Source organism: Rhincodon typus, chromosome 4 (genome assembly GCF_021869965.1).
Source record: "Rhincodon typus isolate 14 chromosome 4, sRhiTyp1.1, whole genome shotgun sequence".
Taxonomy (NCBI): domain Eukaryota; kingdom Metazoa; phylum Chordata; class Chondrichthyes; order Orectolobiformes; family Rhincodontidae; genus Rhincodon; species Rhincodon typus.
Window position 1 is genome coordinate 22,891,428 of NC_063335.1, and position 14,576 is coordinate 22,906,003.

At 41.1% G+C, this 14,576-nt stretch overlaps 1 long non-coding RNA gene across 1 annotated transcript in view; it reads left to right on the plus strand.

Moving 5' to 3' along the window:
• LOC125483027 overlaps nt 1–2,595 on the plus strand; it is a 79,573-nt gene extending 76,978 nt beyond the window's left edge. Inside the window, exon 5 of the long non-coding RNA XR_007262021.1 lies at nt 2,325–2,595. This is a non-coding gene — a long non-coding RNA (uncharacterized LOC125483027). The remainder of the gene's footprint in view (nt 1–2,324) is intronic.
• The last annotated feature ends 11,981 nt before the right edge of the window (nt 2,596–14,576 follow it).

Consider the following 14,576-nt stretch of genomic DNA (forward strand, 5'->3'; position numbering starts at 1 on the left):
CATGACACTTGCTTTCCTCTGTCTTTCCTTCTCCTGAGGTGATCACTGAAGCAATGGTGACAAGTGCTCTACCCTCATGATATTCCCAGGTTGTGCAGCATTCAGTAGACCTGCAAGTTCCCATCCAAGCCACACAGCATTTGGACTTCAAACAGCATAGATCTTGAGCTCTAAGATTTGAAATGGACCTGAAACTGACCATTTTAATTCAAAGGCAAAAATATCACCAACTGAGTCAAACTTTTACAGCCCATAATATTTATCACCAAGCATCACAGGACACTTATTAACAATTTGAAACTGCTTACAGTGTTTCCCAAACAGTTCTTCATGCACAAAATCAATTAAACACAGTTGACAGATTATAGAAAAAAATCCTTTGTCTGTGGGAATCAAATATACCAGTGGTTACTCAATTGACTCAAGATATTGACTCTAGGAATTCTCAGTATATGTCCTCCCTCTGGAAAAAAAAATGGTTTCTTAATAGATTCTTCTCCATGACGGCAAGACTTGGAGTTTCCCGTATTGACATGAAGAAAGCATTTGTAAACATTCTAAAAGTTTAATATAATTTAAAATAAATTTTAGGATCTCAATCTGAATCTGCATCTTTGCCAAAAAGAAATTGGTTTTGCCTTAGACACAGCCTATGTGTAAATGTAAGATGTACTTAGTGGAGATGAATTGAAATAAAATGGTTTCACAATCATAACAGTTTGCGAGTATCATTCTGGCTGAGAAGAAACAGAAAAAAATTGAAATCTGACACAACCTATCGATGTGCAAAGTTTTGTAGAAATCCATCCATTAGCTTTTTAGATATAACGGTTACAGACAAACAGCGTCTCAGGAGTGAAAACATTACTTCCACCCCCTTCAGCAGTTGAGGTAATAAGAACAATTCAGAGCTGGTGTCAGATTTCAAGCTTTTTCTGCCTCTTCTCGGTCAGTATGATAGTCATAAACTATTATGATTTGTTTGTTTGTGAAACCGTTGTATTGAAACTATTGTGCTCCAATTCACCTCCACTAAGTACGTCTTACATTTGTTCAAATCAACAAACCTCATGCAATATGTAATCTCATGCTCACTGCACTCTGAAAATTCCTTGCTCTTTTATACACTGACTTATATATTATTTGAGGATTCTCACAAATTTATAATTTTTTTGAGTATTGCCCTTTCACTATCAAAAGATAGCTTTGTTGAGGTTCTGGACGAACATCTGAAGGTATTCAACATGAATGAACCACTGAAGAGGCACTCAGCAGAACACATACTTCTGCAATGCAGTGTTAAGTCAACATTATTACAGTGACACAGTTCCTCACTGAGTCTTTTCTTTGCTTGATTGATGCTTTGTAACTTCAAAACTGATAAAAGATATCTTACTGGTAAGAACTACCATTTCACTGAGGAGATTTCAGGACAATCCACATCCAACAAACCATTCTGCAAATTCTGCCAATTCTGCCGACATTTTTACAGCTGTGACAAATTTCACGGTAGCAACTGTCGGGAACTGCAACATTCTGAAACATTCAACTAAACTCAAAGTAGTCTACAATGCTTTAAAAGAAAGCCGATTCACCCTATATCCCAATGTTAACATATCCCTCAAAAGCTTCCAGAAAGAAGATCTGCATCTTCCACCAAAATCTAAATATTTGTTCCTTGGGCGGTACCCTATGTGTGTTCCATATTGATGTCAGTCCATTTATTTTTGACGTATTAATCACAGTCAAGTGGATGAACAGATTGAAAACATTGCCTCCACCCATCTTCGAGGATAATATAATAACACTGGAGGACCTCAAGATCAGGCAGAGCAGCTTTTGCGATCAAAAGCTTTTACAGCAGTAAATGGCAGAGTCAAAACAATTTGCTAACATGAAGGATGTATTAGCAAATACCATTGTAATGGAAAGAGCTTTAAAGTCAATGAATAAGTATAAGAAAAAGAAAGGAATTGCTTGTGTGCAGGTTGACAGTTTGTCCCAATTAAAGACGTTATGGAGAGTCAAGAGTCACAATTTCAAGTTGGAGAATACACAAATGTTAAACAGAATCTAGGAGATGCATTCTTTACCCAAACAATAGCAGAAGCGTGCAATGACGCATTGAATACTTTTAAGAGACAGCTAGACCTCTGCCTTGAGAGGAGGGCGTCTTGTAGAAATGTGAGATATTATATAGAATTACCAGTCCAAATGATCTCCAGGATAATCTTCAATTAGCTAAGGGGCTGAAAGAAGAAAAGGTAAGATGGCGTTGTTACAATTAGTGTTGAGTTTTCATCAGTTTTAATCCTGTCTTCTAGGAAGTCTCATGACTCTGGATTTTTCTGTGGTACTTATAGCAACAATTGTGTTTGCCAGCAATTACTACACCGAAACCGACAGAAACATCACGAGTCCCAAAGTCTGCCAAATAACATGGAAATCCATGAGCCACTCTCAGTTGGTCTATGCCTACCTCCTCAGTACAGTGCACGGCAGAGACTTTTTCCGGATGCAGTCATGTTGCAAAGTTCTACTTATATGCCATTTGACTCTGTGTTTAAAAACTGTGTTTGAAATCCTTGAAATGTCTAAATTGTTGAATGAGATATAACTGGATTTTTAACAATGTTCAACCTTCACAATTCTTGTTGATAATCCTCACTGGCCCCAAATAACCAATTTATTTGTGGAATATCAATTTTCTCTATGTTAATACAGAAAATCTAGATGCATTTAAAAACACAAGCCTTTTCCAGTTCTAAAAATGTGTCTATCTTTTTGTTAGCTTCAAATTTAACACAAACATACATTTATTTCACACTGATTTTTAAAAAAAAAAGTGAAAAAAACACTTCAAATCTAACTTCCTTTTTTGATGTTGCTTGTAAATGCTTCAGATCTCACTGCTGCTGACCAGCTTTAAACAGCCTCTTGAAAAGGGGAAATGTCCAACAAAGACTGTGTTCCTTGGGAGGTTTGTGCAAAAACCTTTGCTTCACTATTAACTGAAAAATCCTTGCTTTTGGGTGAAATGGCGTACGTATATTTTGTGATGCACTCACGCATCACCTGTCATTGTGGTGTAAGATAGACCAAAAGATTTGTTCCTGCTCATCACTCTTTGTGTGTTTATAATCATTTTAATTCACCATTTGCTCCTTATTTATCTGTTTCAATCAATAACAGGTGAAAAAAAGAACTGTTACCTGACTTTCTACCTACCAGGCTCATTCAGTTTATCATCGGGAACCACCGTGACTAAATAGCCCCAGACCAATTTAAAGTTGAACAAGAACATTGAGAAGGAATATTCCAATATACATCATGCAGCAGTAGAATCAGATGCTCAAGGTACACTGGTTGATTGCAGACTTCAGCCCCAGTCTTCCAACTAAAAGATAGTCATTATTGAGGAGTAGATTGTGCACTGGGACCATACACAAGATCTAATATAACTAAAAACCAAAAGAACTGTGGATGCTGTAAATCAGGAACAAAAACAAAGTCGCTGGAAAAGCTCAGCAGGTCTGGCAGCATCTGTGAAGGAGAAAACAGAGTTAACGTTTCGGGTCCGGTGACCCTTCCTCAGAACTGATGGTGGCTGGGAAAACGTCAGTTTATATGCAGAAAATAGGGAGGTGGGTGGGTTAGGGAGTAAACGATAGGATAGAGCCCGAAGAGAGAGAAAGACAGTTGGACAGACAAAGGAGTTGCTAACGATCAGGCTGGGAGGGTGAATAGTTGTTAATGGGGACTGTTAGTGACTAACAACAGGGGGTGTGTAGTGGCAAACTATGTGGTAACAAAGCCTGGTGTGTGGGGTGGGGGGCTGGGACATGGGAGAGTTTAGGCCCTAAAATTATTGAACTCAATATTGAGTCCAGAGGGCTGTAGTGTCCCCAAGCGGAAAATGAGGTATTGTTCCTCCAGCTTGCATTGGGCTTCACTGGAACACTGTAGCAAGCCGGAGACAGAGATGTTGGCCAGGGAGCAGGGAGGTGCATTGAAGTGGCGGGCAACAGGTAGTTCAGGGTCTTTTTTGCGAGTAGAATGTAGATGTTCTGCAAAGGGGTCACCACGTCTACGCTTTGTTTCACCAATGTAGAGGAGGCCACATTGTGAGCAGCGAATGCAGTAGACTAGATTCTGGGAAGTGCAGGTGAAGTGTTGCTTCACCTGGAAGGTATGTTTGGGCCCTTGGATACTGGGGAGGGAGGAGGTAAATGGGCAGGTGTTGCACCTGCGCAGGTTACAGGAGAAGGTTCCGTAGGGCTGTGGGGCGGTGTTGGGGGTGAAGGAAGTGTGGACCAGGGTGTCCCGGAGGAAACGGTCCCTGCAGAAGGCGGACAAGGGAGGGGAGGGGAATATGTGTCTGGTGGTGGCAGTTTGCTGGAGGTGGCGGAAATGGCGTCTGATGATCTCCTGGATGTGGATGCTGGTGGGATGGTAGGTAAGGATAAGGGGAATCCTATCGCTGTTGTGGGAGGGAAGAGAAGGGCTGAGGGCAGAAGTGTGAGAGATGGGTCGGACCTGGTCGAGGGCTCTGTCAACAACGGAGCTGGGGAAACCTTGGTTGAGGAAGAAGGTGGACATTTCGGAGGCTCCCTTGTCGAAGTTGGCCTCATCTGAACATATGCGATGGACACGGAGGAACTGAGAGAATGGGGTGGAGTCTTTACAGGAAGTGGGGTGTGATGATGTATAGCCCAGGTAGCTGTGGGAGTCAGTGGGTTTGTAGTTGATATTAGTGGCCAATCTATCCCCAGAAATGGAAACAGAAATGTCGAGGAAGGGAAGGGAGGAGTCAGAGATAGACCAGGTGAAAGTGAGGGCAGGGTGGAAATTGGAGGCGAAATTGATGAAGTTTTCCAATTCCAGACGAGAGAGGGAAGCTGCACCGATGATATCATCGATGTATTGGAGAAAGAATAATAATATATAACTATATATATATAACTAATCCAGCGGAAGTTACCAGGGCAATACATGGTCATTTAGATAAATGATTTGGAAGAAAAAATAGGAGGCTTGGTAAGTAAGTTTGAGAATGACACCAAAATTGGTGGTATAGTGGACAGCAAAGAAGATTACTTAAGAACACAACAGGATCTTGATCAACAGGGCAAGTGGGTCAAGGAATAGCAGATGGAGCTTAATTCAGATAAATGCAAGGTACTGCATTTTGGTAACACATACCAGGGCAGGACTTACACAGCTGACGATAAGCCCTGTGGAGTTTGGTCAAACAGAGAAACCTACAGGTGTAGGTACATAGTTTCTTGTATGTGGTGTCACAGATAGGCAGGGTGGTGAAGAAGGCATCTGGCACACTTCCCTTCATCGGTCGGAGCATTGAGTACAGGAGGTGGGACATCATGTTACACTGTACAAGACATTGGTAAGGCCATATTTGGAGTACTATGTATTATTTTGGAGCTAGGACGCTGAGGAGTGACCTTGTAGAGGTTTATAAAATCATGAAAGGCATAGATAAGATAAATAGTCAAGGTGTTTTCCCAGAGTAGGGGAGTCCAAAACTAGACAGCATAGGTTTAAGGTGAGAGAGGAAAGATTTAAAAGGGACCTGAGGGGCAACTTGTTCACACAGAGGGCAGAATGAGCTGCCAGAGGAAGTGTAGAGGTGAGTACAATTACAGCATTTAAAAGACATTTGTACAGGTGCATGGATAGGAAAGATTTAGAGAGATATGGGTCAAATGCAGGCAAATGGGACTAGTTCAGTTTAGGATACCTGGTCAGCATGGATGAGTTGGGCTGAACAATCTGTTTCCATGTGACTCGATAGCATCTGGAACCTTCTGAAAAAGTGTCACTAATTCTGATCAGAGAGTTCAGAGAGTTCTGACTCATACTTTGAATAGCTAGGTGGGGAAAGTTAGAGGATTAAAAACTGTGTTAACTCCTGACTGACTGTAAATCTGACCTGTTTCCTCCCACCATCCCTCCAACCTCACCACCAATACGCACCCCTGCAAGTTTTCATTGACAAACCCCAACCTTCCTGTTGGCTATATCCAAAGCCTGCACATTGTCAGTAACCTGGTTATGTCCTCTTAACCCAATCCTCAAGTTCCTCCTCCAACCAACAATTGGATGCCCAATACAACCCCTCTAACACCTGAGGCCCTGAGCTGACATCTCCTCTGACTCAATCCTTGAATTGTTACACGCCAAACCCCTTGCCCCTGCAACTCATCATCTGGCTCTTAGCCAACTACTAACCACCCTGTCTGCCTGACTACTCACTCAGCCATCTCCAGGACCTGATCCCTGTTCTCCTCACAGATCTGTCCTCCCCCAAATCTAGTGCCTTGACTCTCACTTCCCTGACTTACTACCACCACAGAGCCCTGACCTCCAGCCTACACCTCCCTTGACCCAACATCACATTCTCCCTACATCAACCTGAGCTGACCTAGCTCCCCGAACTCCCTCCAATCCCAATGATCCTCCCATTACCAGACTATCCCCAATTGACAAGGCCTGCACCATCCAGGCTCTAATCTTCCCAGAGCACACTATCTTGGGAGTCGTGGTGGCTTTAGAATGTGTATACATTCCCAGGTGCCAGGAATTTTCTGTTTATTGGATTCATTGGAAGTTTCTTGGAAAATAGGGATTGCTGGTGTTGAGACAGTTCATGACCCTGTTGAGAAAAACCTGGGAATAAATGCATTACAGTCAGAGTCGTGCATCTACCTGAACAGACTGTTTCTCTTATCATTCATCATGCTCTGCTATGTCAGAATTAGTCTGGCACTCCAGGGAAGGGAGGCCCTGGTAGAGGATGACCTGGTGGACCGAACTGTCTCCTCCAACAATGTGCCTCTGGAAAAGACTGAAGATAAGCAGGAAGTCATCATCAAACTGTGTGGGCTGTTCATGGCCTGAAGATCTCCATTTGGCCTACCAGCTACAGTTTGACACAACCCGCAAAATAAGACACTAAGGTATTGGACTGAGTGCTTGATAAATAAGGAAAGTTGTAAGGAATGATTAAGGGATGGGAAAGAGGCAAAGAACTGGAGAGAGTCATGGAAGGAATTTCATAGCTTAGGGCTGAGACAAGTTTGCCAATGGTGGAGTGATTAAAATTACAATGCTTAAGACGCTAGAATTGAAGGAGAATAGATATCTTGAAAATATGTAGGCCTGCAGACATTACAGAAATAGAAAAGGATGAGGCCATTGGAAGATTTGAAATCCAAGTTGACAATTTTAGAATTGAAGTATTATTGAACGAGAATCTACAGCTGGCTAGTGAACATAAAGATGAAGGGTGAACATGATTTGGGTGCGAATTATGAAATGGGGAGCAGCGTTTTGAATGACTCCAAATTAATGGACTATGGAATGTGGGAGGCAGGGCAGGAGAGCAGTGAAAGAGTCAGGTCTAATGGTAATAAAGACTTGAAGGGCTTCAGCAACAGGTAGCCTGAGGCAGGGATGAAAAAGGTGATGTTGAGAGGTAGAAGAAATTAATTTAATGTGAGGTCTCCAGCTTCATTTTGAGCCAAGTGTCTATCACTCCACATGTGAGTCAGTATGTTATACGTTCAAATCACTTTGAGGAATATAAGCACAAAAACCGAAGGCAAATTTAGTGGGGAGCTGATGGACTAGTGGTATTATCACTAGACTATTAACACAGGAAACTCAGCTAATGTTCCGGGGTCTGGTTTTCAAATCCCACTATGGTGGATGGTGGAATTGGAACTTAATAAGGCTCTAATTATGAACGTGAAACCATTGTCGATTGTTGGAAAACCCATTTGGTTCACTAACATCCTTTAGGGAAGAAAATCTGCCATCCTTACCCAGTCTGGCCTACATGTGACTCCAGACCCACAATGTTGTTCCTAGCCAGAAATGCCCACATCCTGTGAGAGAATACAAAAAGAAACAATGTGTTGCCATAACACTGTACATTGTAGGAGGTGTTTTGCTTAGAGAACCTAAAACCATGGTGCAATTAATGCACACACATGGATGTAAAACATCTCATGGAACCATTCTGAAGTAGTTTAGGGACTTATCATCAATGTTTGTGTCAATGTTAATGTCTCTATCAGTAATAATAAAAACGGATAATATGATTATTATCTGAATTTCTGATCTGAATTATCTAATTTCCGAAGAAGGGTCTAGACCCGAGACGTCAGCTTTCCTGCTCCTCTGACGTTGTTTGGCCTGCTGTGTTCATCCAGCTCCACACCTTGTTATCTCATATGATTTTTATCCCTTTGATTTTTGTGGGTTAGGCTGTGCATTAATTGGTGACCATGTTTCCCACAGTACCACAGTGACTGCATCTCAAAAGCATTTCATTGGCTGTAAATTACTTTGGAACATTCTGATATCCGGAAAAGTGTTGCATCGATGCAAATCTTCCTTTTCTCAGTTTGAAAAGTTTGAAGTGAGTTGAACAGATACAGTTGAATAAACAGGTAACTGAACCTCAATGAGACCATGAATTGATTCACATTCCAATATCTCCTTTCGTTAAAGTTTGGCTCATTGGCAAGAAGCTGACCAGATCATATTGGCTGCATGCTTTACACCCTGTTCATTTTATTGCCCTTGACTAGAAATGAAAATCTATACCAGACTGGGTGTTAAATCAGCAGGGGATCAGATGCTGGCAAGTTCAGGTCCAGCTAGGATTGTTAGGTCAATGTGATTCCTTGGTTTCTACCTGGAATAAATGGTGATGATCAGAAGCTAGACCAGCTTGGGAACAAATGTAGGAATTATACTCTATGTACAGTTTACTATTTGTTGCTGGTTGCTTAGAATATTTTTTAAGAATCCCTGCAGTGTGGAAACAGGTCATTCGGCCCAACAAGTCCACACCGACTCTCTGAAAAGCATCACACCCAGACTCACCCCCCTAGCTATCCCTGTAACCCGGCATTTCCCATGGCTATCCCCTCGAGCCTGCACATCCCTGGACACCGTGGGGCAACTTAACATGGTGAATCCACCTAACTTGCACAACTTTAGACTGTGGGAGGAAACCAGAGCACCCGGAGGAAACCCACACAGACATGGGGAGAATGTACAAACTTGACACAACAGAGTTGCCCGAGGCTGGAATTGAACGCAGGTCCGTGGCACTGTGAGGCAGCAGTCTAATCACTGAGCCATTGTGACCTCCCTTAGATGAAAAGGAATGAAACAATACGGACTCATTCTGCAACTTTTTTTTTTCTTTATTCATTAACAGGGTGAGGGTGTTGCTGGCTAGGCAGTATTCATTGCCTATCCCTAAGTGTCTGAGGGCAGTTTAGAGTCGGCCACATTGCTGTGGGTCTGGAGTCACATGTAGGACAGACCAGGTAAGGATGGCAATTTCCTTCCCTAAAGGACATTAGTGAACCAGATGGGATGATTTGACAATTGGCAATGGATTCATGGTCATCATTAGATTCTTAATACCAGATATTTTATTGAATTCAAATTCCACCATCTATCATGGTGGGATTTGAACCTGGGTTCCCCAGAACATTATCTGGGTCTCTGAATTAACAGTCTAGCAATACTACCACAAGGCCATCGTCTCCTGCTTGGGCTATTTTAAAGTGTAAGATGAAAATCAACAGAATACGACACAAACTTGTGATGGAGAGTATCGTTTCGAGGGAATATACCTTGACTGTGCCATAATCATCTCCTCTTTGCAAATAGTGCATTATTTCTCTATGGCTTTTAATCAATGTTTCATTCCAGACCACCTGGCCCTATTCCATTCTTGCCCCACTGAAATTGACTCTGTCCCAGTTAGCCATTCTTATTCTTAGTTGTCCGTTGTCCTTTTCTATCCTCATCCTAAACCATAAAATACAATGATCATTGTCTCCTAAATGTTGCCCTACTGCCACTGTTCGATTTGGTCCATCTCAAGAACCAGGTTCAATAGTGCACTCCTCCAAGTTGAACTGGGCACATCTGGTGTAGGAAATTCTCCGGAACACATTCTAGGAATGCTTCCCTTTTTCCACCCTTAATTTTATCACTTTCACATTTGGGTATCTAATGCCTCCAATTTTAACCAATGTACACTACTGGCACCTCTCTGGAATTTCCTTGTACATTTATTCTCCCATCTAATTTGATTACACCAAGTCATTTTATTGCACCCTTTGCTCCTTAGCTTTAGCAAGATTTATTCTGTTCTTCAATCCTCTTGGACAACCTCTTTCTCTTGCCCTGCAATGCAGTCCTTAACTAAAAATATCACCTCTCCTTCTTTTCTTCCTTTCCTACCTTCACTGAAAACTTTGTACCTGGGAATATTTAAAATCCATTCCTGCCTTTCCTTGAACCAGGTCCCTGTTACCATCACAACATAATAATTCCACATGGCAATCTGCCACCACTAGAGCCCTGAAACCTGAAGCTCAAGTCTTTGCAACTAGCTGCATTTCCTCATCTAAGGCACTGGTAGAGTCCATGACTCCCCATTTATTACCACCGTTACACTTCACTCAACTGAATGAGCTGCCACATCTTAACATTATTTTCCTCACGTTACCTTTATTGTACTTTGTATTACATAATTTACTTTATTATATTGACCGGTGTTATGCCTCACTGGGATAGGCATAATTGACCCCATTATTTCCAGAGTCTTCACAAAAGTTAAACACTCTTTTTGTAAAGTTGCCAGCATTCTCTAATTTTCCTGTGTAATAGACCTGAAGATAGTAGTTTATTCTCCGTTTAAAGTTGTTGTGAGCTCTGATTTTTTAATCGATAATAGAGTCATAGAGATGTACAGCATGGAAGCAGACCCTTCAGTCCAACTCATACATATTGACCTGATGTCCTAAATAAATGTAGTCCCATTTGCCAGCATTTGGCCACATCCCTCTAAGCCCTTCCTATATATCTATCCAATTGCCTTTTAATGTTGTCATTGTACCTGCCGCCACCACTTCCTCTGGCAGCTCATTCCATACACACAGTACCCTCTGCATGAAACAGTTATCCATAGGTCCCTTCTAAATCTTTCCCCTCTGATCTTAAACCTATGCCCTCTAGTTTTGGAATCCCCCACCCGAGGAAAAAGACCTTGGCTATTCACCCTATCCATGCCTCTCATGATTTTATAAATCTCGATAAGGCCACCTCTCAGCCTCCAATGCTCCAAGGAAAATAGCCCCAACCTATTCAGCTTATCCCTGTAACTCAAACCCTCCAGTCCTGGCAACAGCCTTGTGAATCTTTTCTGCATTTTCTCAAATTTAACAACATCCTTCCTATAGAAGGGTGACGAGAATTGTATGCAGCATTCTAAAAGTGCCCTCACCAATATCCTGTATAGCCACATGAAATCCCAACTCCTATACTCAATGTACTGACCTATGAAGACAAGCATGCCAAACACTGCCTTCTCCACCCTGTTGACCTGCAACTCACTTTCAAGGAACTACGCACCTGTGCCCCTAACTTTCTTTGCTTGGGCCATAGGGTCCTATCATTAACTATAACTCCTTCCCTGGTTTGCCTTATCAAAATGCAGCATTTCACATTTATCTAAATTAAACTTTATTTTCCATGCCTTGGCCCATTGGCCCATCTGATTAAGGTTCCATCGTACACTGAGATAATCATTTTCTCTGTCCAATACACCACCAATTTTGGTGTCATCTGCAAACTTGCTAACCATTCCTTGTTTTGTTTGTTTTCATATTTTGGATAATAAATTTTCCTAAAGAAACTGCAAACTCATATGACTATATTTCAGTATTTTATAATGACCATCATGTTAACCAAAATTATCAAGTCAGATTTTATTTGAGGATCTGACTTGTCAAGTATTACCATCAGCTGGGACCATACCAATATTCTGGCGAGAGAGAATTCATGTGAGCAGCATCAATTTAAATCAATTCCTTTCACTCTCCAGATTGGTAATTGCAATCTGAGGATCAACGAGCTGTGCATTTTCTTTCCTGAACATGACAAGAAGAGCACAATAACAATAGAATTTTCCATCACAGTGAGAAGTCATTTTGTCTATTGTTAATATGCCAACTCTCTAAATAAACTATCAGTTTAGTCCCATTCCTCTGCATTGTTCCCCTGAACCTCTCTTCCTTCACTCTTTTTCAAGTATTTACCACTTTTCATGGATTTTGCTTCCACCATTCCTTCTTGCAGTCATCTTGCATGCCATCTTGCCATGAAAAATAAAATTTCATAACCTTTATCCTTTAGTCAATTGGTGATAAAGTTTATGTTTCTGCTCCAGTGGAAATATTTTGTTCACCATTTATCTTATCATAGTTCTTTGAACGAGTGTATAAGATTGAACTTTTAACAACTTTGTACAAATGCAAAGAGCTGCAGTTTCATTATCTTCTGTTATACATTGATGCCTTTCATTCTTGGTATCCTGCTTAGGTATCAGGAAAATCTTGTTACCTCTCCATGACTTTGACATTCGTTGTAAAGTAAGACTCAGAAAATGGTGAGAATATGAAAGTCAGCTCCGTGTGTCCACTGGTTACAGAACAGATTTGGCACTGCACCTGAAATGAAGTGGCTTGTTCTTTCATCCAGAGAAAAAGAGAATACTTCAAGTGAAGTGCTACCCCACCCTTATTCAGCTGCCTGACCATTCATCTAAAAATCAGGAAAGAAATCTGTGTATAGCTATAGGCATCGCTACAGTTCATCTGCTGGGGAGACTGGAATGACAATTAAGTTTGACCTGCATGCAATATCATTAGATTGCCCCCAGTACTCTCCAATAATTCGTATAGGTTTAACTTAGTCTCTTAGCTATTGTATTCTATAATCTCCTTTGAAATCCTGGGATCCCATGTGCTGTTTTTACAGCTTTTATTAACTTGTCCTCCCACTATTGAAGATTTGTGTATTGGCCCCTAAGTCTTCCTGATTCTCTATTCTGTTTTATCATTTAGTGTGATGGAGGTCAAACTGCTTGTCAGAGGTTGGTTCATAAATCTGCGACAAGGTAATTAATTGGTCGCAATATATTAACCGTTCTCTCATTGTCCCTTTTTACTTCTTGACAATTGAATTATTCTGTAAATTAGTTATATATATATTGTACTGTTCCTCAGAAATCAAATGCACACAACGATGACAGTCTGCTAAAATGTACACACCATTGCTAAATTGGCCTGGTTAAGTTTTAAGGCATCTCATTCTTTTACCTGCAACCAATATTATGTCCCTTACGTCTGTAAATGGCGAGAAATTAGTTTCCTATGAGTTTGGTAGGTACAGCACTTTATGAGGTCAGGATTTCTATGATGCAGCTGAATTACTGGCTACAATTTTAAAAACAATTTAAAAAAAATAATATGCAGAATACAGACAGAGAAATAAGAATGCTCCTATGACTCTGTAGTCCTCACAATGCATTTTGGGAGGACACAAGGCAAGGGAGCACGTGATGAATGGCAGGACTTGGGTATTACTGAGGATTAGTGGGACCTCAGTGTGAGTTTTCATGGATCCTTGCAGGCAACAAAACAGGTGGATAAGGCAGTTATGAAGGTATATGGGATGCATGTTTTCATTAGATAAGGCATAGAATACAAGAGCTGGAATGTTATAATGGACCTGTATGGGACATTGGTTAGGCCACAGTTGGAGTGCTTTACGCAGTTCTGTTTGCCATAAAGTGGTGAAGCATTGTACAAAGTACAGAGAATATTCACTGGGATATTGCTCAGGTTGGAACATTTCAGCTGAGGGAGAAGAGCTACAGAGGCTAGGGTTATTTTCTTGGAGAAATGGCTGAATGGGGACCTGACTGACGTCTACAAAATTACAAGGGGTATAAAGTCAACGGGAATAAGCTTTCCTCCTTAGTAGAGGGGTGAGTTGCTAGGAGGCATAGATTTAATTTAAGAAGCTGGAGATTGGGAGGGAATTTAAGGAGAAATAGTTTATCCCAGAGGGTAGTATATATCTGGAACACAGAGACTGAAAGGGTGGTAGAAGCAGCACCAGTCATGATATTTAAGAAGTATTTAAATAAATAGTTGAAGGATATGGGCTACAAAAATCCCAAATTGATATGGTTAAAATGATTTTTAAAAAAATTTCTTCATGAGACCAGGAAGAGCAGACCTCTGAGCTCTACAAGAAAAGTTCAGACACTACCATTGTAAACTCATCTCCCTTCTTCGTGTTGTCAAGTAACGTCCAGATGTGTAATTTTCCAATGTTTCAATCTGATCCCTCAATGAAATAGGTGGAACATTGCCCAATGTAATTAAAATGAACCTACATGTTAAAGCTAGAGTTCTCATTAGAGGGAAATTTTCCTCTGGCAGTTAAAATTCAGACATATTCAAATATGTTGTAGTGACTCTGTAGCAAAGGAGTGATTTTGACTAGATTGCAATCGTTATATCAAGGGTCAAATGGGAATGTTGACCTTTCTACTGTGTTGACAGCAGCTAATAAATAGTGATGTTCCCTAGACAGTAGGAACTGCAGATGCTGGAGAATCTGAGATAACAAGGTGTAGAGCTGGATGAACACAGCAGGCCAAGCAGCATCAG